Source organism: Sminthopsis crassicaudata, chromosome 1, assembly GCF_048593235.1.
Source record: "Sminthopsis crassicaudata isolate SCR6 chromosome 1, ASM4859323v1, whole genome shotgun sequence".
Taxonomy (NCBI): Eukaryota; Metazoa; Chordata; class Mammalia; order Dasyuromorphia; family Dasyuridae; genus Sminthopsis; species Sminthopsis crassicaudata.
This window is the reverse complement of record NC_133617.1, coordinates 622260623-622286404: the sequence shown is the minus strand read 5'-3', so window position 1 is coordinate 622286404 and position 25782 is coordinate 622260623. Positions and strand designations below refer to the sequence as shown.

Sequence of the window (25782 nt, the reverse complement as noted above, 5' to 3'; positions counted from 1 at the left end):
AGATTGAGGAACAGTCCAAGGAAAGAATCTTATGGAATAAGAGTAACAAAAAGCCTATTAGATTTGGTAATTATGTAAATGATGATTTTGAGGGTTTAATAGTATGATCATATATCCCAAAGTAGTTAGAAGTAAACCTTGTAAACCAAAATATTAAATAGCAATACTTTTTCTTTTTGTAGGACCAAAGAACTTAGGAGAAAAAAGCAGTTACCTATCTACTGGAGAATGATTAAACAAATAGTAGTAACTGAAGTAAACAAATACTACTGTATCATAAGAAATGACAAACTCAGGTCCTGACACCTAGGTTTTGTTGAACTTTTTTTTTCATAAAAACAAGAAATTGATTAATAAAAGATTATACAGTAATGATTCAGAGTATATAATGAGTATAAATATTAAGGGAATATATTTTATAATAGAGGAAAACTATGTTTTTATATGCAGAAGGGAAAGAATTAATCGAAAGAGAAAAATTGACAATTCATGGGAGAGAAGAAATACTAGAACCAAGTTCCTGGAAAATGTTGAAAGATATGGGATGAAGGAAATAAGTTGAAGTAATGATTTTAGTAAGAAATAGACTCCCCCATTCATAGGCATGTACTGGTTAAAGGAGAGATTCTGACCTGAGGGGAAAAATTAATAGATTAAGAGACAATAATGAGAAGTTTTGAGAAATGAAGCAAAAGAGCTGAGATACCTTGAATTGGAGGCCCCAAATCTTGTCATCAAAATGAGCAGCTTCATTATTTATTATAAGAGTGAACTATAACAGAATGGTTGAGGGCTTGAGGACAGAGGGAAAACATCTAGGAATAGCAAGCATTCTATAATAGATTTGCAGTTTCATGTGCATTTTTATCATTATATTTTATTATGGAAATTCTTGTTTATTCCATAAATTAAAAATAATTAATATGAGGGGTGAGGGAAGAGAGAGGAAGAGGAATTAGGAAAGGTCCTATATATGAGGCTGAATTTCAGTTGAAACTTGAAGGAAGCTGGAGATTTGAAATAGTCAAGATAAAGAGAGAGGCCTTTTCAGGAGGATAGCTTGTACAAAGATCTGGGGATGGAAGATGGAAAGCTATATATAAAGAATATTATAAAGGCCATTTTGGTGGGAATGTCTGTGAAGGGGAATGTACATAATGTATAATGAGAATGTAAAAGTAGAGTGAAGTCAACTCATAAAGGGCTTCAAATACCAACTAGAGGAGTTTGTATATAACCCTACAGGTGATAGGAAGCATTGGAGTTTATTGACTGGCTTTCAGGCCACAAGTCTTTGTCTCCAATCCATCTCCACACAAACACCAAAAAGAGCTTTCCCGTGCTACACAATACAGACACATATCAGTCATCTTTGTGACTGGGTCATCATTATTTTCTGATAATCTAGATTCTTGACTAATTCTTTCCAAGGCAAAAATATTGCTATGGGTATATATGTGTGTTGGACCTATTGGAGGTAGGAAAGTGAAATCCTAGAATTTATGTCCCACATGATACCATGTGTAAGGAATAGGATAGGTTTGGTACATTTTCCTCTTGATGCATAGGGGAATCTCTAAAAAGAACAGCAGCAGTATGATGGGATCCAGGGTTGTGTTTTTTTAATGCGATTTTTAGTTTTTATCTTCAGTTCCAAATTCTATCCCTCCTTTCTCCCTTTATCCCTCTTACTCTGGTGTTTTCAGAGAGCATAGGAAATGGATGACTTCTGTAACTAAAAAATAATAAAACAAACTTTATAAAATGCCTACTATATGTAGAACCCTGTGCTACATGTTGGAAAAGATATAAAGTTGAAATAAGACATGGTGCCTTCCTTTGAGGATAACCCTCGAACTATGATAGCTATAATATAGACTATTACATGATAAGTGGATTAGTTATGAAAGAAAGTTTTATGTAAGAACTGAGGTCATCACCCATGTTAGGGGGTAGGGCAAGGTGCAGAATGTTGTTACACAAGATTTCCTAGAAAAGGTGAATTATGTACAATTCAGATTCTAGGTCACTTAAAAAAGAAAAGAAGGATCTAGTCATCTCAACTTAGATAAATGAATATACCTTCATGTTTGGGAGGCAACACAAGGAATCACTGACTAAATTATTAAACAAAGGCATTAAATGTACTTGATGGGTGGTCACTAACTATAAAGTCATGAAGCTAATGTGTGTTTTTTGGCTATTAGAAGACAGAGAATGAATGAATCAATAAGTTTGTGATCTTCTGATGGACTTCTCTAGGTCAATCACCACCATTCAGAGATTCTCTATTAATCTATCATAAAGAGATCTCACAAAGACAAAGTGGGGATGAAGGGAAGTCATTTTTATTCCTAATTCACAAGAATGGTTCTGCAAAGACACACTTTTTCTATACAGTCACTGTGGCTTCAATTGGACATGGTAATATTTGCTTTCCATTTTAAATGGTTGTGTCGAGTTGCAATATACACTGTTTACTCATCTGATTTTTCTAGCAGATTTGGATTGCTTTGGGGAAGAGAGATGTGGTTCCAATTGTGGCATGGAAGCTGGTTCAGTTTGGGAAGAATTTGGAGAATCTTCTGGGTGAAAAGAGACTAGCATATAAGATGTGTTTTGTTATAAATGCCTGGACTTCTAATGAAACAATGCTATTGATCAACCATTAGTAACTCAAACCCTTTGAGCTGGTTCCCTAGGAGGGTGATGAGTTCTCATAAAGCCATGAATAACTCTCTGGTCCAGTTTTCCTTGTGACAATAACATTTACAAGTCATCTGTCCAAGTAACTGATGATGATAATCATGAATAATTTACTGATAATTTACATTTCTTTAGTGAGAGGCAATATGACATACTCAGAGCAGAACTCAGAGCCAAAAAGAACTGGGTACAAGTTTTAGCTTTGACTTAAACTGTGTGGTCCTAGGTCACACAACTTCCAAGTGCTCAGTCAACTCTCTTAAGACTGTAAAAATAAAGATGCTGGATATGCATTGTCATAGAAGTAGTTTTCTCAATGAGAGTTTCTTGCACTAGTGAAATATCAGGGCTAGACAATAACAATAACAATCAGTCATATGTAGTGACATATGTATTCTCTAAGAGTTTTCACCAAAATTCTGTTGAAATTGATAATATAAATTTTGCCTCCATTGTGCTGCTGTTATTGGTATTTTTCCTTCAATCTTGAAGAGGATCATAACATCAGCTGACAATAAAAATGAAACCCACCGTGGTTATGATTTGCCCATGTTCTCTGTGCCAAGACAAGCTCTAGCCTGATAATAGGTACAGTAAAATCTGTGACCTGTGCCAGTTTGTATTGCTTGGATGGATGGGAATATGGCTTCTTCCTCTAAGGAAGACAATAATTGTGGTGCTGGCTCAGGAAAGGATGAGGAAAGAGTCACAGTGGTTGATGAGGAAGTTATTGGGAGCTATCACTTTTCTTTCTCTTCCACCTCTTTGTACTCTAGAGTTCAAAGGAACCCCAGAAGTTATCTAATCAAATCCAGACTGGAAAAACAATCCATATAACTATATGATTGTAAATGGTCAAACAGATTTTTCTCCAAGACCTCTAAAGAGCCTCTTAAAACAGTCTGTTACACTTTGCAATTTGTTTTGTAAACAAATTTCTCGTCACATTCAGCCTAAATTTTCTCCTTTGCACCCATTTTATTTTGCTTCTATTTTTGCCTTTGGGGTCAAATGGAACAAATGTAATATATCTTTCAAAAATATTTCATATACTTGAAGACGGCTATCATGTTTTAGAAAGTCCTCTATTTTCCTTCTGCATTAGTAACCCTTTTTTCTTTTCCTCCCTTTTCTTCTTCTTCCTCTTTCCTTTCTCTCCTTTTTCTTTCTCACCCTTTCTCTATTCTACCTCCTTCTGTATCCTCCAATTAGTGGCTCATTAGAATGAGTTCTTCTAAGTTATCATGATGTGTGTAGATAATTTTTCCTTTCAGTAAAGTAAGTGCCCTATTGAAAAGGTCCAAGGGCAAAAAAAAATTATTTGGTCAATTGAAAAAAAAAAAAAAAACAACTCTATCAGATAGATAACTTTTTGTTCATTAAATTTCTTCTACCAAAAATAAACTTTGGATTTTACAAAATTAGTTCTTGTGATATCACCAGGCCTACAAATGAGTTAGTCAATTTGCACTAAAACTTTAAATATAGTAATTCTCATAAATATTTACATGAATGTACCCTAAATGTATCAGTGCAAATACATTTTAATCATTGTTTTATGTAAAAGATTTATGTCACATAGATTCTCTCACTCTTTCATACATACACATACACACACACAAATACACACTGTCTATTGGCTTGGCATTAAAAGTAGTATATTTGTGTATATATATATATGTATATATTTGTCTTTTTGGGGGGGGAAACAAAACACATTATAAAAGCACAGACAGCAAATAAATAAATCTAGCAGGAAATACCCCAAGGTAAAGTCACAAGGTTCTAGTATAGTGAGAATGGGCAAAATAGGGAAACAGCCAAATTCTGCACAGGCTAATCTCCCTTATAGCAGTTTAGAGTGCTAAACAATACTCCAATTGCTCATTATTATCCCATCCCCACCTGGGAATAAGATCTACTTCCTGATTTGTTGTAAGGATCTTAAGATCATGAGATTTAGAGCCAGAAAGAACCTTAGAAATCTAGATTAATTCATCATTTTAAAAAGAGGAAACTGAGACCCAGAGAATATAATAACTTGCTATAGTCAAAGAATAAGTCAAAGAATAGAGGCAACTTTTTACAGTGGAAGATATGAATGGAATGGATTCACTCATAAATAAGAAAATAACTGAATGGATTACAAGACAAGCAGAGTATAAAAATATGTTGTTTACAGGAAACCCACTTGAAACATTCATAGAAAGTTAAAATAAGAGTCTGGAGCAAAAATCTATTGAGCTTCAACTTTTTTTTAATTTTAAAAATTTTAAAATTAAAAAAAATTAGGGTTAACAATCATGATCTCAGACAAGGCAATAGCAAAATATATTATTAAAAAAGATAAACAAGAAAATTATATTGTGCTGAAAATTTTCATAGACTTTAATTAATATCAACACTTAGTAGCAGACATCACAGTTTAAATGTTTAAAACTAAATGAGTTACAGAGAGAAATAGACAATAAAATTATAATAGAGAGAACTTCAATGTACCCTTTTTAGATCTACAAAAATCTAACAAAAAATAAATAAGAAAAAATTAAAGACTCTAATACACTTTTAGAAATTTTTTAATTAAATAGATTGCAATCAACCAAAAGGAAATAGAAAGGAGAATACATATTTTACAGCTTCAGAGGACATCTTCACCAAAATTGATCATGTATAATGCTACCACCCACATATATGAATGAAGAAAAACAGAAATGTTAAATGTGCATTATAAAGAATGCAAGAAAATTGTATGCAATAAAATGCATTGAAGAATTAAAATTATTTGGGGATTAATTTAATCCTAAAGAATTGATAGGCCAAAGAACAAATCATAGAAACATTTGAAAATTTCACTAAATGTCAATTTACCACTCTCAGACTTAGTAAAAGCTAACCAAGAAATAAAATATCTAGCAAAGCTAGAGATGATAAGCCTCTGAAGAATGTTTTATGGGATTAGAAAGGACCATTCTTATTTCTCAATTGTTCATGGGCCCTTCACAGAAATATCCAAGTATTAGAATATAAAAACATTGACAATACAAATAGAAATAAAAACATCTTTTATGGAACACAATGTGATAAAATTATGTTCAATAGAGAACCTTGAAACATAGATTGAATTAATTAAAAACCAAGTAACTAAATTCTATGATTTCATTAAAATAGTAACCACAAAGAGATAACCTATCAAAATTTTGGGAATCAGTGAAAGCAATACTTCGGGGAAAATAGATAATTCTGGATACTTCTACTAATAAAAAGATCAACAAATCCATCATTAAATTAAAAAAACAAACCAAGAAAATCTAAAGGCTATTGCTTATACATCATCAGAGAGCAATTATGTCTAGGGAAGAGCCTTGAGTTCATGCAATGAGTATTGGTTGAAAGAACTGAGAAGCCTGAAAAAGAATAAATATATAGATGTGATATATTTAAGGGGTATTTGAAAGGCTGTAATAGAGAAAAAGGATTAGATGCATTTTGCTTATCTCCTAAGTGCTAAATTAGGAAGAAAGTGGACATCATTCATCTGAATGTGAGGAAAAATTTTTGAAGAAGCATGAGGGCCTCAATGATTTCAAAGAACCTGTTAAAATGAATTGGTGGGGAGAAAGGGATTGAAGAATAAGCAGATTCAGTGCAAATAAAGGGCAAACAAAACAGTAGGAACAGTCAATGAGGATCATTATCTATATCTATATATTTTCTAGTATACATAGGAAATCCAAGGAACATAAAATGATGTATATCATAGCTGCAAAGTGACAAGGGACGAAGAATAGATAAGGCAGGGATTATTCCCTTCAAGAAAGGAGTGTTATGCAATAGGCAGAAGACTGAACTTAGAGTCAGAAAAACTAGATTTGAGCCCTGCCTCGTCAATAATTAATATATGATTAGGTAAATCACTTTTACTTCTCTGCCTTACTTTGTAGCTATCAATTAAAATGAAGGAGTTGGACAAAATTGTCTCTGAGGGTCCCTGCTTGCTCTATAATTTTTTTGTGTGGAAAGGCTCAGATTTGGTTAGTTTAATGTTCCTTATTCTAACATTGTGGGAACAATCTTAAATTCATTCTTCCCCCTTCTCTCCACTTTTGTATCTCAATTTTTTTTATCAATCTTAAATATATCCTAGAATGTTGTTTTGACCTAACTTCTACTTTTTATTTTTTCTTTTTCAGGCTTCAGTTTCCACATTTGTGAAATGAGAGGATTATATTAGATGACACAATGTTTTTTCTTACTCCAAATTCTCTAATCCCATGATTCCTCCTAGGTTTTTAAAATTTTGTTTTCTATTCAATCTTCTTTGCTACCCCAATCCTTTTCTTCTTGGTCTCTCTTCAATCTCTCACCTTTTAGGATAACCCCAGATTAGTGGCACTAGCAAAGTTATATAAATCCAGAGATTTGTAGAAGACCAGAAAGAGGTTCATGATAGATATGAAAGGTATGAGAGATGAGTGAGATTACAGGAGAATGGGTATGTGGGAAAGGGTACAAGAAAATAATTTTTATATAACTCATGCCAATTGTTTTTCTTCTTCCACTTCAAATTCCCCACAAAAATATGTCTGGTTAAATTTTGGCTAAAAGACAGTAAATTATGCACATTAGTAAGGAAACAGAAAAGTTAATAATATTTAGTGACCTAATTACTAGGGTGCGTTTAATTTTCCAGGGCTAATGGCCCTAGATTTCTATCTAGTGAATATGAGCTAGATTTTTTCCCATGGTAAAGATTGCCTAATAGTTATAGTGAGATAGTACCTTTAATGATTGATTTTTTATGTTTATGCAGTACTCAGTAGAAAGGATTCCCAGAAACAATCATCCTCTTTGCCATCCCTTAAAATTTCTGATTTCCCTAATCAAAGGACAAACTTATTTTAGGTGCAGAATAGACTTTCTGGTGGTTCCTTTATTAATAACAGTTTATATTTATATTTTGTACTCTTTAGCTACTACCAGGATGATTATCATCAATAATAACTATTCAGTTTACAATCCAAACTCTGACCCAATTTATTAGTACATTGCTAATCTATGCCAGAGACATTTAATCCAACAGAAAAATCTCATTATATACTTAAAATATAAAACAATCTGAATAAGAAAGAAGAATATTACTCAAGTAACAAAACATTATCTGTGTCTTTATATAAGGAGATATAATCTTCTATACATTCAGGGATATCATCATCAAATTCCTTTTCAATCCTGAATTTCCATCATAATAAGAGGGCAAAATTGCTTCAGAACTCAGAGTCCTAGAAATGGACACAGAAAGTAGTGTCATCCATGCCTTACATCATCTTTGCCAATCTCTCTCAGCAAAGACAAGAGAATGGCAGAAAGACATCTTGATTTTTAAATCAAAATGCTTCAGATGCACCACTGGAGTTCAGAGTCATCATGGTCATACATGTGGCAGTCTTTGTTTCGCCACTTTGGCCACAACTCTTTATATTGCCTATACTATCTAATAAGCTGCACTTATGCTTGACTTATATTTTTAAACCCCCAACCTTGTAGCCATACCAGGTGAAAATATAATTGGAAAAAAATGTAACAAAATAAATAAAAATACAATAACTCAAAGATAATATGGTTTTCTAAGTTAATATGAAGCCCACAGAGAGCCTTATATGGCTCCCATTTCTAAACTATTTGAATTTCAAGATATCAAACTATTTGAGTTTGATAGTATTATTTGTAAAGCACTTTCATCAGTCTGCCAGATACTACTACTCTGCTGTGAACTCCAGAACAAATAAAGCATTGTGAGAAACGGACCTGAGAGCATCTTTTAGTAAGTAATATTTTCTTAGCTTCAAGCTGACATTTTCATATTTTAGATAAAATTATATTTTGTTTCTATTATTTTTTTGACTCACCAATTCCTTCAGATAATATTATATCATCAACAATAGTATCTTCAGTGGCTCTTTATTTAATATAATTTTATGGTAATCACAAAACTATACTGTTTGTCTTTCTCTTTGAGATTTTTATGCCCCAAAACATATTTAAATGTTCCATATAGTGCTGAGAAAATATATATGCTTCTTTCTATTTCTTTTCAATAAACGCTAATTCATTGTTTTTAACTTTTCTAAAACTCTAGGTCAGCTCAGCATCTTATTTATTTTTAATTGCATTTATCTAGATCTTAATAGGCTCTACAGAAATCCACAATTATAGTTTTTCTATTTATCTGAAAAATTTATTTAGTTTTCCCTTTAAGTGCTTAGATGCTTTGCGTTTGAGACATATAGGTTAATATTGATACTAATTCATTTTCTATCTTTCAAGTTAAATTTATATTTATCTCTTAATCCTATGTTTTTATTGCCTGAGATAATAATCACTATCTCTAAATTTTTTAGTTTAAGAGAAATATAATGTTTTCCCCCAATACTTTATGTTAACTATGAATTTTTATGGTTCAAGTGTTCTTGCAAGCAATGTAGTTTTCTATACTGCTTTATAATCCATTCTGTTAACTTCTGTTTTATGGATGATTTCATTCTATTCAAATTCTCTCCATCCTTTTCACTTATGGTTTCCCCTCTTTTTGTCTCCAGCACTTCTTTTATAAATAATACAAGGGTAGTGAAACTTTACTCATTTCCTGTGCCCTATACTGGATGACTAGTACACTTCTGCTCTTCTGTCCTCCTATTCCCCTCACTGAGACCCCATACATAATGTTATAAACCTTCCTTCTTTTCAAACTCTTCTTCATAAGTAAGGTTAGAGTTTATTTTGCTTATGATCAGTTTTTTTTTTTTAAATCTACCTTTCCTCTTAATATCCTGTCTCCCTATTTTGTCTTGTTTCCTTTTTAAGTTGAATGCTTCTGCATCAAATTCTGTGTGCATGTATATATGTATGTGTTCTTTCCTTTGACAAGTTCAAATGACAATGAGGTTTCTTTCCCTTTCTCTTTTTTCCTTTCTTCATTTATGTATTCTTTTTCTCCCTCGCTTTCTAATTCTTCTTTTAAAATCATCAAATCACAACTAAGCCTTGTTTAACTCTTATCACTGCTGATGACACTAGAGTTAAATGACATATATCCCCTCCCCTATTAGGATATAAGAATTTCATTCTTGTGTATTTATTTCACTATTTGTGCCTTCATTGGATGTACCATTTGTTTACATATCATATTTCCTTTATCCAGTATCTTTGCAAGAGAAACAATTTGCTCAGACCTCGTTTTCTTTGTAGAAGTACTTCAAATGCTTCTTTTTATGGAATTTCCATCATTTTTTATTGATGATTGGACTCTGCTTTGCAAAGTATGTCACTTTGGGGTTCATCTTGAGTTCTTTCTCTTTTTAAAATATTATTCCATTCCTTTCTTCAATTCTGGTGGGTATAGGATAGTCTTTTGTCATTCACATTTTCTTTCCTTTATATTTATTTCTTCTTGATACTTTCAGAATTTGTTGCTTCTTATTAGAATTGTGTAATTTAAAGATTATGTGTTGCTTAACCACTAGATAATTTAATAATTATTTGTTTACAATGTAGCATGTTCCCTTCTCTCTTTATAGAAGTACTTTGTGATTTTTTTCAATGTATATGTGTGTGAGAGTGTAGATGCAAAAATTCTGGACATTTTAAAAATATTATTTCTTGCATTAACATGTTCAGGTTTTGGTACTTGTATCCTTCTGGGGAACCTATAATGCTCTATGTATCCTTTCTTTGAGGTTGATACATTTTGTTTGAGTAGAAATCATGGTTTCTATTAATGTTATTGCTTTTTTCCATCTTCTTCCAGATTATTCCTTATATTTGTACCATTGCATTCTCAATCATTATTCTCCCTATTGTTTCTTTGGTAAGATTTGCCAGTATATAATCTGGTTTTTCTCTTCTACTAATTATTTCTGTGGTACAGACTATATATTCTGCCTTATCATTTTGTATTTTTCTCTCTAACTATTTAAGAACATCCTACTATCCTGCTGTCTTGGTCATCCACAGAGCTCACTACTTCATCAGGTGTTAATGGATTTTCCTTTATTTTAAAATATTTATTAATTAGTGTCTGGCCTTATACTATCCTAGAGACCATATTACTCTCTGTTATAGATATTTTCTCTTTTGGTTTATCTACTGTTTTTAAGGTCTGTAACTGAGTTTTATTCCTTCTGGAATGAAAAAACCACCAATATTTTCTATTTTTTCTTCTATAGTTATTATTTCACTTATTATATGATTTTAAATTAAATAAACTATAAATAAGAAATATTTTTAAGGGCTATCAAACTGTGCATACCCTTTAATCCAGCAGTGTTTCTACTGGCCTTGTATCCCAAAGAGATCATAAAGGAGGGAAAGGGACCCACATGTGTAAAAATGTTTGTGGCAGCCCTTTTTGTAGTGGCAAGGAACTGGAAACTGAGTGGAGGCTCATCAGTTAGAAAATGGTTTAATAAGTTATGGTATATGAAGGTTATGAATATGAATATTGTTCTATAAAAAGTGATCAGCAAAATGATTTCAGAGAGTTCTGGAGAGACTTACATAAACTGATGCTAAATGAAATGAGAAGAACCAGGAGATCATTATACATGGCAACAGCAAAATTATAGGATGATCAATTCTGATGGACTTGGCTCTCTTAAATAATGAAATGATTCAGGATAGTTCCACTGACTTTGTGATTAAGAGAACCATCTACATTCAGAGAGTGGACTGTGAGAACTGAGTGTGGATCACAACATAGTATTTTCATTCTTTTTCTTGTTGTTTGCTTGTATTTTGTTTTCTATCTATATTTGCCAATCTACTTTATTTTACACATGTCAACTGCTTTAAGTGTCATAAAGATCTTTCCACCTAACAGTCCTGCAAATGAAGACATTATGTCACATGATCTCCACCTCACAGATGAGAATATTGTGGTTTAGAGAGGATAACTGACTTTCCATGGTGTAGTTGCCATTCTTTGAGTCAGGCCAATCTGGGACCTTATTGAAATAAGATGAAAGACTTAGAACAATTAACAGATAATAAAATAAGATGGCTTATTAGCCTCAGGAGAGGAAGAACATCATCAGAGCATGGAAAAGATATTCCAATCTTGGTTCAATTAAACATAGCTTCCTTGCCTTAGTGTTGCCCATGGTGATCTGCCTTTCAAATCTAAGCAAGCAGTGGTCCTTCTGTACTTAGTAAACCAGAAAGCCATAACAGTGACCCAAGCCCATAGTGGCCAATACCAATTAAGTTTCAAGAATAGCCACAACACCCCTCAAGGAAAACAATCAATTCAGACCCACATGTCAGGGGACTTTGGCAAGAAATACTTTTCTCCACATATTTCTTACATAGACAGTAAGACAGCAGAAAAGCTAGTAAAACATCTAAAGTCTTTTGATTCTCAGATTAGTCTTCTTTTCCACTACTCCATACATCTAGCAGGTAGCAAGTCTTTTCTTTTCTTCACTGATTAAAGTTCTAGGTTATTCAAGAACAGCTGAGAAGGAAGGCAATAAGGTATATTGGACAGACAATTGCTATCAGCAGTGATAAGACCTGGGACCAAATGCCACCTCTGATATGTAATAGATATGCTACTCACTGTAGCTTTCAGTATCCTTAGAACAAGTCTTTAAGACTTCAGATTTCAGGAAAATGTCTAATTCTGCATTGGTGAAAGAAATTCCTTATATCACAGAAATCATAGTTTGAGGCCTTACTCTATCTCAAGCTCATTTGCAAGTATGTAATACTTGGTCCTAAAATCAATTTGGCTTGAATAATAGAGAAGTCATACACATGCCTAGAATTTTTTTTAATTTAATTTGATTCCCTCACTTTTTCTTTACCTACATATCACTGACTACCTCCTCTCCTGTGAAAAGAAAGTAGTTTTTCATTTTTTTTGTACTTTTCACTATTATTTAAACTAAAATCTCAGTTATACTGCTCTAGAGATTTTCAGAGTAAAAGTAGTAGGGATGGATTGATAAATGCTGAACAACTGCCTTCCAAAAACCCAAATGTACACAATTTTTTGAAAAATTTGCATCATCAACATATTCTCCATTACTTTCTTAAATCTAGACAGTCAATAAAAACAACAAAACAAGTCATGATTTTTAATATTTGACTATTTTAGAAGTTTAAATATTTACTCTGAAAATTTAACAATTGAATGTTCTGAGCCAGTAAGAGTTGTTCCCAGCCTTGATAATAACTTTATAAAGTAATTTAAAATTTATAAAGCATTTTATACATACTGTCTCATTTGATCCTTTTTAGCAATCCTTTGGGGAAGTACTATAGGAATTATTCTCACTATTTTAAACATAAGTAAACTGAGGTTAAATAACTTGCTTATGGTCATATAGCTAGAATGTATCACAGATAGATCTTACTTAGTCTGTGGCTAGCCCTAAATCCATCATACCAATCTATTTCCATAAGATCCTTCCTAAAATCCATATTTTTGCCTCTATGGGCACTATACTCAAAACTACCGCTTTCTTTAGTCAGATGAGTTGGTCATGCTAGTTATTTGACATAATGTATAATACACAACAATTTTAATTGACTGTTTTGACCATTCAGGTGGTTGTTTCTTCACATAGATAGAACTTTAGGATATCCTTTTCTGTGATTTTTAATTTTCTTTTTTCATGAGCTGATTCAACATTAAAATGTTCCTCCCTACAATGTCAGCCTTAATGGGAACATAGGACTGAATCACTTGTTGCTCCTCTGTCTCATATACCTTGACACCCACCGCATGACCTTATAAACACATTTAAACAAACTTTTCAGATAATGACCATTTTAGAAGCTAAGGCTTCTTAGCATAATATAGCAAGAATGAGCTAAATTAGTTAGCAGAGCAAAAGCAGTCAGACTCATGAGATCCTCAATGAATTTTGTAAAGATGCTTAAACCCCACAAGACAAATTATCTCCTGTTTGAACTTCACCCACTGACTCACTGGGGGACTTTGGAGTAGTCACAGAAAACTAGTCACTGTTTCCATTAGCTTGTGACTCAGCCCAGTTGCCTTCTAGGAGTGAGGCAAAGAAGGCTTTCACTGTCAAAGAGATATTCCATTTCCAATCAGATCATTCCATTGCTCCCTACATTTGTTTGAATTTATTTTGTAGGAACAAGTCTGCCCTTTATGTACTGGCAGAGGAAGAGCACTGACTGAAAATCAGTGTCACAGGCTCTGTCAGCAACGAGATGAGTCACTTAAAGGTTGGGAAATAAGCCCAAATGAACAGCGAGTTCAACCCAACATTAAACAGGTAGCCCATCATAAAAGGTTTGCCTGATGTGGCTTTATACCATAACAAAGTAGATAACTACTATATGGATTTAGATATAGCATGTAATAAAATAATTAGACTGTATATAAGATGAATGATCTTACAAGAGGTCTTGCAATTTTCTTTTTTATTATTCTGTCCATGTAAAGGAAAATTCCACCAGATGACCCATTAGTAACCTAAGTTTTAGAAGAGCCACAATTGAGCTTAGCACAATGTCTGGCATGCATGGCAAATAGTTCTTGATAAATGGTGACTGATTAATCTGAGGCTCTTCCATACTTCCTACTCTTTCTTGATATAGCAGCTAACATTGTCCACCCATCCACGGTATGTTTATGATAGTTCTATCTAGACTCTATTGCCATCTAATTTATTATTGTTGTTCAGTCACTTAAGTCATGTCTGACTTTCCCTATCCTGTTTGGGGTTTCTTTGGCAAAGATATTAAAGTAGTTTGCTATTTCCTTCTCCAGCTCATTTTATAGATGAGGAAACTGAGACTCAAAGAGAAGTAATTCGTCTCAGGTCATATAAGTAAGAAATGCCAACATTAGAAGTAGAACCCAGAGCCTCAGCTGTGCAAACTCAGTATTTTCCCTTGATTCTTTAGGAAAGACTTCACAATAGGAGTGACTTGGAAGGCAAACCTTTTTAAAAGACAGAGAGATTTGATGGAAACTTTCACCTAAGAATTATGTGAGCTAATATATATATATATATATATATATATATATATATATATATATATATATATATATATATATAAAGTGCTTTGTAAACCTTTATATAAATGTATTATTATTATTACTATTAATCTTCAAGGGTGAATAAAGATTTTAATGGTGACCATTACAGAGACCTTAACTTTGAGAAGTCTGACATGCAGAAATCAGACAGAACTGATCATCTACCAATGTTTGCTTATCTTGATCATCTGAAGTCAAGAAATCAACCATCCTAATGTCTTGCATTTAAGTAGACATTTGCCAGTGGCTCAGTTTCTATGTAAGAACTATAACATGTACATACCATATATTGATGCAAATGGATCTGGATTCAGAGCCAGTTCCTGAATCACTATATTCCGGATATTTTTTTGAGCTAGACATGGAAAACTACTGTGGAAAATAGTCCTTCACTAACAGGCAGCCATAACTCATAGGTGTCTTTCAGTGTGGATGTGGGCTTTGCCAAAAAAAGCCAGCAGACTAGCCTTGGGAGGATGGGGAGGAGAATAGTGAGGGAAGGAGCAGAAAGAAGAGTCTCTATTATATCCCAGGCCAGAAACATTTTGCTCAATATCCCTTCTCACTGCATTTCCCAGGGCAGGGCTGAAGAGAGCTGAATAAAGCTCTTCTCCCCCTCCCTTTGCCCCCAAGGGTAATCTATATTTAGAAAGTGTTATTTGGATGCTATGATGACCCATGTCACGCTCATACTCCCTATCATCATTCTGAAGCAATTTTTCTATGCCCACTCGATCTCTTGCTCACTTCGTGGACTTTTCCCTTGGAGGCAATTTGCCTAAGAGGATCAGAGTCCACTGTAGCCATCAAGAGGACCATTTATGAATCACTTAGTTCATGTGGGTGAAGGGGAACAAAAGGGGTGCCTGTGTGCCTGAGGAATAGGGAGGGGAGGTGGGAACAAATCATTACTGCCTGACTTGCTGAGTCCCACTGTCTCGAGGCTAACAAGTTATATGCCAGGAAGAGTGGGATGGGAATGAACCCACTCACATCCCTCCTCATGTCTCCTCCCTTTTAAAAATTATTTTAGAAGAAATTCCAGCTCTGTGAGATCCATTGAGCTCTTGTAATAATTAGTGAATCATGTATCAACTGATAATGATAATGTTCAGACTTTCTAAAATTCATATATCCTTATTGGGACAAGGAATGGGACTGTAATGACATACAAACTAAATCTGATGATTTGTCTGAAACTAACTAACTGAGAGTTCTTGACTCTATTATCCTTCCATAATCCTCCACCCCAACCCACTCCCCATTCAGCATCCTCCCTTCCCTCTTCCCTAGTTTGAAGCAAGCAAGCAAACAAAAATACCCCTTCATTCAATAATCATAACCCCAAGGAGGCCATCCATATCTTGTACTTACAAAGCACATTTCTTTCTAAAATTATCTCAAAGGACTTCACATAGATTTTTTCCTAATGAGATCTTCAAGAAGTAGGTAAGGTCTATTCCTCAGCCATATGTTTTGTCATGCTAAAATGATACTCCTTAAGTGCATTGTCTCAAATCTTTTCATTAAAAAAAGCAAAGGAACAAATCAAATTAGACTATTTCTTCTACACTCAGTGGTTATAGAAGTATCACCACGACTATGAATTCATATAGTCCTGTTCAATTAATTCAATTCTCAGTTCAATTAAATCTTTCCCAAAACACAAGCTTTCCTCTTTTTATTCTTTGATTTTTATTTTTTTGTAAATGAATTTTGCTGGTATTGTCATTTTTATTGTATTATCATGATCCAACCAGAAGCACCAAATGTCTCTCTAATTTTTTCATCTCCCTTTATTTCTTTTTTGTTTGCATTTTTAAATTAAAGCCTTTTATTTTCAAAACATGTGAATGGATAATTTCTCAGCATCAACCTTTGCAAAACCCTGTGTTCCAATCCCCCCCTTCCTCGTTCCCTCCCTTCTTCCTTTTATTCTTGAAGTCATCATCTCATTTCTCTCTTCTAATCATTTAGAGGTTTGAAGATATGATAATGTAAATATAATCAGGAAATAGCCTTTAGAAAACATTTGAGGTACCTCTCCAATTCTTCATCTATGATTATTTTTATAGCACTTGAATCCCCTGACAACAGGAAAATCTGCATGGGATGTCCATCTTAGAAAGTAGGAAGAAGGGATTTGATTAAATGATCTCTAAGTGCCCTTTCCACTCTAAAGAAAGAAGAAAGAAAGAAGCATTTATTTAGCACCCACTATGTTTCAAGCACTATAATTATTGGTCTAATTGAACCAAAAACATCCTTCTTGTAACCTCTGCCCTTTGATTTAATTCTGCTCTCTAGACCAAATGAAGTTCTAATTCTTTCTCTACATTCTAGCCTTTCAAATATTCAAAGAAAGCTGTTATATAACTTCTTTAAACTTCTAAAGACTAAACATTTCTAGTTCCTTCAATCATTCCTCATGAAACATGGCTTCCAGTCTAAGATTGAATTTGAAAAATAGCATAGCAGAATGGAAAGGGATTTGGTCTTGTAATTGGAAAGACATAGTTTCAAACCCTATCTTTGACATAGTGGTTATGTGATGCTGAGCAAATTCCTTAACTTCTCAGTGCTCTGGGTAACTCATATTTCAGAGGAAGAAGGAAGGCAGGAAGGCAGAAAGGAAGGAAAGCAGGAAAGAAGGAAGGAAGGAAGGAAGGAAGGAAGGAAGGAAGGAAGGAAGGAAGGAAGGAAGGAAGGAAGGAAGGAAGGAAGGAAGGAAGGAAGGAAGGAAGGAAGGAAGGAAGGAAGGAAGGAAGGAAGGAAAGAAAAAAGATGAAGAAAGAATGTAAAGAAGGAGAGGAAGGAATGAAGGAAAAATGAATGGGATGGAAGGTGAGAAGGAGGGAGAAAGGAAACAAACATTCATCAAGTAATTACTACAGTATTATAGTCACTTAGAAATATAGTACATTTTACAAATATTATCTCATGTGATCCTCATTGCCACTCTGAGCAGTACATACTATTAGTATCCCCATTTTACAATTATGGACACTGCGGCAGTTAGATACTAAATGACTTGCCCAGATTCCACTGCTAATACATATGGGAAGCTGGATTTCAACTCAAAGTTCTCTCACTTCAAAGGAGAGTGCTGTAGTTGCTGCGCTAGCCAGCTGCCTTGGTTGTCAGTCTGCACTGGCAGAAGGAATTAATTGCCTTACCAGAAATTGAAATCACAGGAATAATCATAATTTCTATCTCCCAAGATTGCATTTGGCTTTTCAGCAACTATATCGCACTACTGATTCACACTGAGCTTGTATTAAACTAAAACCTCATCTTTTTTTTTTTTTTGCATAAACTTTTGTTAAACCAATTTTCCTGTATCATAAACTTATATAATTGAGTATTTGCTTTTAAGGTAAGAGTAGTACATTTTACCTTCTTTATTTCAACTCAACACTCCAACTTCAAAAAAACTCTTTTGAAATCTTAATTCTTTTATACCATGTATTTATCAGAGATCTCTCCCAGCTTCATATCACCTGTAATTTCTCAAGCTCACCATCTAATTCAAGCCTCTGTAAATAATATTGAACAGGACATGTCACAGGATTTAGTCACGTGGCATTCCCCCAGGTATCTTTCTCTCAGTTAATATCAATCTATTATCAATTCCGATTAAAATGCAATTTATTTTTAAAAAACATGCTTTTACTATCTATCATCCAACCCACCATTCTCCATTTTATCCATAAGAAGAACAAGAAAAATTTTTTTAAAATATCTTGCCAGATTTCAGATTGGGAACTTAAATAACAGAAAAGAGCTCAGAGGTCATCTATTCAAATCTGCCATTTTATAAATGAGGAAAATGAAGTACAGAGTCATAGGTAGCAAACCTCAGGAATAGCATTTAGGAGCAGCTAGATGGCCTAAGGTATACACCACTGGTCCTGGAGTCAGACTGGAGAACCTGACTTCAAATACAGCCTCAGATACTTAATACTTCCTAGCTGTGTGACCTTGAACAAGTCACTTAATTCCAACTCCCTCACCAAAAATGGAAAGAAAAAGGGATTTGACTCCAGAGTCAATATTTTTTTCTTAGCTTCTATTCTCCCTAACAGCAGAAAACACATGTTAACCATATTTCTCCCTTGTTTTATGTCTTCTTTATTATTAATAATGAGATTCACTAAATAAAGTTGTCTCTGTTGCATTTATTAAATAATTTTATATGCTGTTAACATGTACCCAATAGAAACCTTTTATACAATTAACAAAAACCAAGTCAGCTAGGTGGCACTACAATGCAGAGAGAGCTGGGAGTTCAAATCCAGCCTCACACATTTAATAGCTCTGTGTTACTAGACATATTACTTTATGTCTTTTTGTCTCATCTATAAAAATCTATAAAATGAGGGTAATAACAGCATCTACATCCCAGGGTTTTTGTGGGAATCAAATGAGATAATAATTGTGAAGCATAATGCCTACCACATGGCAAGAACTATAGAAATATTAGATATTATTATTACTAATGTTACTGTAAATACATAATCTATTGAAGAATATAGTCTGAATAAACCTTCCTTCTCATATTTTTATTATTATTTCAGCACCCTCAAAATTGCATGACTTACAAAATGTACCTCCTCTGATCTTTCAATCTCTGATTTTTTTTCATACCATTTTCTCTTCCTTATCTAGCATATTAGGAACTAGATGTGATGTGATGGTTCCACTGACATTTCTAAAGAAATTATGACAGAATTTTTCTACTTCTTTATTTCTTGTATTCTCTTTCTTGTTTTGAATTTATCCATCTCACAATTTTTTTTCTGCAAATTGAATTTTCCCCACAATGCTTCTCACTGTTTTATGAAGTAAAATGGTTCATAATCTTTTATATTTCCACATGGTTTCACAACAAAATTAAAATTCTAAGCCAGAATTGCCCATGACTACCACGTCTGATAATGGACTTATTTTTTCTCTGTTGAGACAGGTCTTCATTTTTTTTACCTAATTTTGGCAATTGTTTTACGTTGATTCAACTTCTATTTTAAAATAGAGTCTATTTAAAAATATTTATTTATTATTATTATTTTTGCTGAGGCACTTGGGGCTAAGTGACTTGCCCAAGGTCATGCAGCTAAGAAATATTAAGTGTCTGAGGTCAAATTTGAACTCAGGTCTTCCTGATTTTAGGGCTGTGTTCTATTCACTGTGCCACCTAGCTACCCCTATATTAATATTTATTCCTTTATCTATTCAACATTTTATATGTCAAAATTTTATTTAAATAGCTCTTTGTCTTAATTTCAGGCCATAATTATTAATATTGTCATCTCTCTCCCTTCCCTTTTTGTCATTGATTGATTGGATTGACTTGATTTCTGGCTGTTTGGGAACGACTTTGATTTGAAAATTACTCCTATTTTGGTAGTCTATAAAATCAATTTTATTTGCTATGTCCAAAGGTTTCTGATTCTCTTCTTCAAGAAAATGTTTTCTGAATACAATCCTTCCTTTGCAACAACAACAACAACAACAACAAAATTCGGTTCTGCACATATATATTGTACCTAGGATATACTATAAGATATTTAATACATATGGAAATGCCTGCCATCTAGGAGAGGGGGTGGAAGGAAGGAGGGGAAAATTTTGGAACAGAAGGGAGTACAAGGGATAATGTTGTAAAAAAAAAAATTACCTATGCATGTGTACTGTCAAAGAAAATGTTATAATTATAAAAACTAATAAAAAAATCAAATGAGAGACATTGAGGGAAAATTTTAAAAATAAAATAAAAACCATCCAAGAAAAACAAGATGATTGTGAAAAAAATTAACCAACTAGAAAAGGAGATAGAGTCTCAATGATGAAAATTATTCTTTGAAAATTAGAATTGGACAAGGAGAAGTCAGTGAAGCTATGAGAGACCAAGCAATAACAAAACAGATTATAAAGAATGAAAGAATAGAATAGAATGTGAAACATAAGAAAAATGACAGATCAAGAAGAAAAAATATAAGAATAATTGAACTTCCTGAAATTTGTGATAAAAAAAAAAGCCTTGACACAAAAATGCAAGAAATAATCTAAGAACATTGTCTTTGAGTGGTAGCATGAAAGGAAAGAATAAATAGAAAAAAATCCACTGATTACCATCAGAACGAGATCCTTTGTGGAAAACATAAAAGAAATTTTTGCCAAATTTCAAAACTGCCACATCAAAAAGATAATTTTGCAAGAAACAAGAAAAAAAACAAGTCAAATACACTGGAGCTATAATTAGAATTATACAGGACTTAGCAGCCACAATAAAACACCACAAGTAATAGAATCAACTGACAATCAAAAGAACTAGGCCTGTAGCCAAAAAATATCATATCCAGAAAAATTATCCAAAATATTTGATGAAAAAATATGAACATTCAATGAACTTGTAGATTTTCAGACCTTTCTATTAATCAAACCTGAATTTAATAGAAAATCTGACATATAAGAGTCAATATTAGAGATCAATTTCAAGGAACTCAATATGGACAAATTGTTTATGTTTTTTTTAATACGGAAAATGTATACCATATGTTTAAGATTGATATCAGCAATTGTTCAAAAGTAAGATTCAGGCAAAATTAAGGTAAAAATAATAATTATATTATTCAAATGAGGTACAAAGGAAGAATAGACATGGAGGCATTAGAGGGGAGAAAGGGGCTCAATAGTTCTCAAAACCTACTCACATCAGGAATGGGTTAAACAGGCAACACTACAGCTATACCATGAAAAGCATAGCATCCTCCAAAATGTAGAAAGAAATGAGGTGGGGAGGAATGGGCAAATGGGTAAGCAAAGAGTGTGGGAAGAAGACAAGGGAGGGATGCATGGATGAGGGGACATTAAGTAATAGCAAGGCAAGTTACAATAAATGGTCAGCAGGGATAGGAAAGATATGTGAAGGTGTATGTGGGGACATCGGGGGCATATGTATATATATATATATATATGTATATGTATATAACTACATATGTGTATATAAATATATCCTTTCTTAATTACTAGCCTGTTTGGGGATATGATACCAGAGAAAAATGGAGAAAAAAAGGATAAAGTAAAAAAGATGAGCAGAAGAGAAAAAAGAACAATTTATAAGGAAGTAAATAAAAGATGGACACTAGTAAATATAATTTCTTCTACTAATACATATAAACTTTCTTGATCTAACCACTTGCTGTTTTATGTTTTGAATCCTTCCTGATATTTTACTCAGCACCTGACAGTGTTCTCTCTTAGTTTTGTTTTTTATTCCTTTTCTGTTTTTCTTTTTTTATTCTGTTTTTTTAATAAAATAAATTTTCCTAATAAATTTATTTAATTTTAATACACATTACTTTATGAATAATGTTGGGAGAGAAAAAGCAAAGCAAAAGAGAAAAAACCATGTGAGAGATTTAAAAAAAAAAAACAGAAAAAAGAAGTGAATATAGCATGTATTGATTTACATTCAGTCTCCTTAGATTTTTTTCTGGATGCAGATGGCATTTTTTGCCAAAGTCTATTGGGATTGCTTTGGATCACTGAACCATTGAGAGAACCAAGTCTTTCATAGTTGATCATCATACCTTCTTGCTGTTATTGTGTACAATGAATTTCTGGTTCTGCTTGTTTCACTCAGCATCAGTTTATATCAATCTTCCCAGGCTGATTTTTAAAAAAGTTTTTAATGTATTGAAGCCCACTGATCTAAATACTCAGACATTGACTATGATCATTTTGTTCACCTTAAAGAACTCCCATTTGGTTGTAGCAAGGAAGAATTGGAAACTGTGCCAAATGGGACAATATTGTCAGATGACTTCCATGGATGTAGGAGAGATTTTCATGCTGGAAAAGCTGAAAAGGCTCTAAAGAATTATAAGAAAATAAAAGGGCACAAGTACATTGAAATCTTCAAGAGGAGCTGGGCACAGGTTCATACTCATTATGATCCTTTTTGAAAGTTAATGACTATGGTCTTTATAACCAGTCTGAGGTTGACAGAGGCTATAACAGCACTGGTAAAAAGCTGGGTTTGAAAGAATGAGTTGAGGTGCCTATCGTGGGGGATATGGAGTCTATGGTGAATGGATATAATTATGGATATGCCTTTGGGATGGATAGCTTTGGAATAGACCTCAATTATTATTTTTCAAGGATGTTTGATCATAGATATGGAAATGGTGAATCCACTTTCCAGAGTATGGCAGGCCACTGTATGCATGAGAAAATTATCTTATAAAACTAAGGAAAATGCTATTTATAATTTTTTTTATCACTCAACCTTCAAATACACAATAAAATTGGACCTGATGGTAAAGTGACTGGAGAAACAGATGTTGAACTTGTTTATCCTGAAGATGCTATGGCAGCTCCAACATAGACAAAGCAAATATTCAGTATGGCTATGAAGAACTCTTCTTGAATTTTATAGCAGAAGCAAGTGGTGATGCTTTTGGTAGCCAAATGATGCTGAGCTTGGACTTGCCAAACCAGTCTATTTACATTATTAATTCAGCTACCCTGCACCTGAGTAGGAGTTACAAAGGAGGCTGTCGTGATCAAAGCAAGCACAAGCAGATAACAAGTTTTCAGAAAATTCCACTGATTTTCAATCAAACATTGCATAAGGAGTCATGGAATGATGAACAGCAACTACTAGAATACCAGGAGCCATGCATCCATGAAAATGAATGGAATAGGAGAAATGACTGACTTGTCCAATATGAGTGGTAGAAGGGGAATGTAATCCTGATAGTTAATTCTTGGTCAACTTCTTTAGAAAATGAAATTTTACAATAGAAGTTTATGATTTATGCTTATTCTAAACAAAATCAGGAATGTTTGGGTTTTTTGTTTTGTTTTGTTTTATTAAAGCTTTTTATTTAAAAAAAAAAGAAAATGTTTATGATATGTTAAATGTGAAGATTCTTAAAAAATCCCTGAAATATTAGTTTCTTGATCCTGAATAATGTTTTCCCACTTAATTCTCTTTATTCTCCTCTGTCCCTATTTTTATATCTGTGTTGCCAGATATTAAAACATACTTTGACTTGAAGATTTTTATCAAGCTTTGCCCTACCTCTTCAACTTCTACAAAAGATATTAACATATAAGTTGTTATCATCATTGTGGTATTTTGTTTATGCTCATGAGGAACAATAGAAAGCAACATGATTAATTATCCTTATGTAGATTCTTCTTTTTGCCTTTGGATGGATGATAAAATCAACTTTTCCAATTCTATTTACATTTTCAAGGAGAAACTATGGTCTATCCTATTTACCACCAAATCCTTTATGTCTTCTAATTACATTGATAGAGAGATATTTTTTGATACTGACTTAAGTATGTTCCTCCAACAGTAGATTGACTGGTCTTTATGTAAGAAATAATTGTTATTATAAATATTATAAAAATTAACTTATTTTAATATCATTTGCTAAAGTCATATGTAGCAAATAAATCATAAGACCAAATAAGAGTGAGGATTGATTTATATTTTGATTTCTTTCATTGGCATCCATGATCAAAAAATTCATTAGTAATTGAACATCTTAGTGGTAAAAAGTCTTTGCACACTTAGACTTGTCCTCCAACAGCAGATAAACTGGTATTTACTAGGACCATGTACACCATTTTTCTCTCATGAAAGAGCCTGTCTAAGCATAAGCTTGTAAACTCAGGTTTGCAGATATGCTGTGATGAGGCTTCTGAGAACTACCTGAGAAGCTTATTTTAAAAAAGAAGGAAAAAAATTAATTTAGTTTGGCTCTTGGCTGTATACTCCCTGGGACTACATACCCTCATGTTCATCCTGGATATTTGCAAATTGACTACTCATTTGTTTTATTCATGGCTTTGTGACTTCTCTAATCATAATTTCTTTCCCTGGCCATCCCTCCATGACATGCATTATTTCCCCAAATAAAATATAAGCTCTTTGAGAGCCATGTGTCTTTTTTGTATTTATATTTCCATCACTTAGCACAATTGTTGGCATATGATAAGCCTTTGATAAATGCTTTTCATTCATTTGGCATGGCTCAGGCTGGCTTCTAATTACCTCTTTTTTTCTAAGTGCTTGCAAACCACCTGTCTTTTTTAGAAAGTTGCAGAAAAATTTGTATCAAATTTACCAGTCTAAAATTCTAAAATATAGCTTTCCCCCTTTTTTGAAACTTGGTGTGATGTTTTTCTAACTTCTGTTATTTGACACATCTCCTAGTTTTCTATAAGTCCTCAGAGAATACTGACAATAGATTAATGAGAACAGAAGTGAATTATTTCAGTGCTATTAGTTGTAATATTTCTAGATCTGAAGAACTGAACTATTTAAAGTGCCTAAATACATTCTTTTTTTAAAAAAAATTCAATTTCATTTTCAGTTCTGAATTTTCTCCCTCTTCCTTCTACCTACTCTCCCTATTAATAGTCATGCAAAATAAATTCCCATAGTAACCCAAAACAAACAAAACAAAAAATAAACAAAGAAAAAAATTTGCTTCAATTTGCATTCTGAGTCCATCATATCTGCTTATTTCATCATAAAATCTTTGGAATTATGTTGATTATTGTTGATCAGTTACTAAATCTTTCAAAATTCATTTTCTTTACAGTTGTTATTGTATGAATCGTTCTCCTGGTTCTATTTATGTAAATTTTTCTTTCTTTATGTTTGTGGTATTTTTTTTTTACTTGATTTGAAAGCTCTGGATTTGGGCTATAATGTTTCTGGAATTTCCAATTTGGTATTTCTTTTAACAAGTGACCAGTGCATTCTTTCACTTTCTACTTTGCCCTCTGATTCTAATAGATGATTAGTTTTCATAATAAATGTTATGGCATCTTGAAATATGATGTCTAGGTTCTTTTTTTTTTTTTTTTTTTTGCTCATGGCTTTCATGTAATTCATTGATTTTTAAATTATCTATCCTTGATCTATTTTCTAGGTCAGTTGTTTTTCCTATGATATATTTATTATTTTCTTCTAT

At 33.0% G+C, this 25782-nt stretch overlaps 1 pseudogene; it reads left to right on the top strand.

Moving 5' to 3' along the window:
* Window positions 1-23537, top strand: part of LOC141551074 (uncharacterized) — a 191745-nt pseudogene extending 168208 nt beyond the window's left edge.
* Window positions 23538-25782: the final 2245 nt, after the last annotated feature.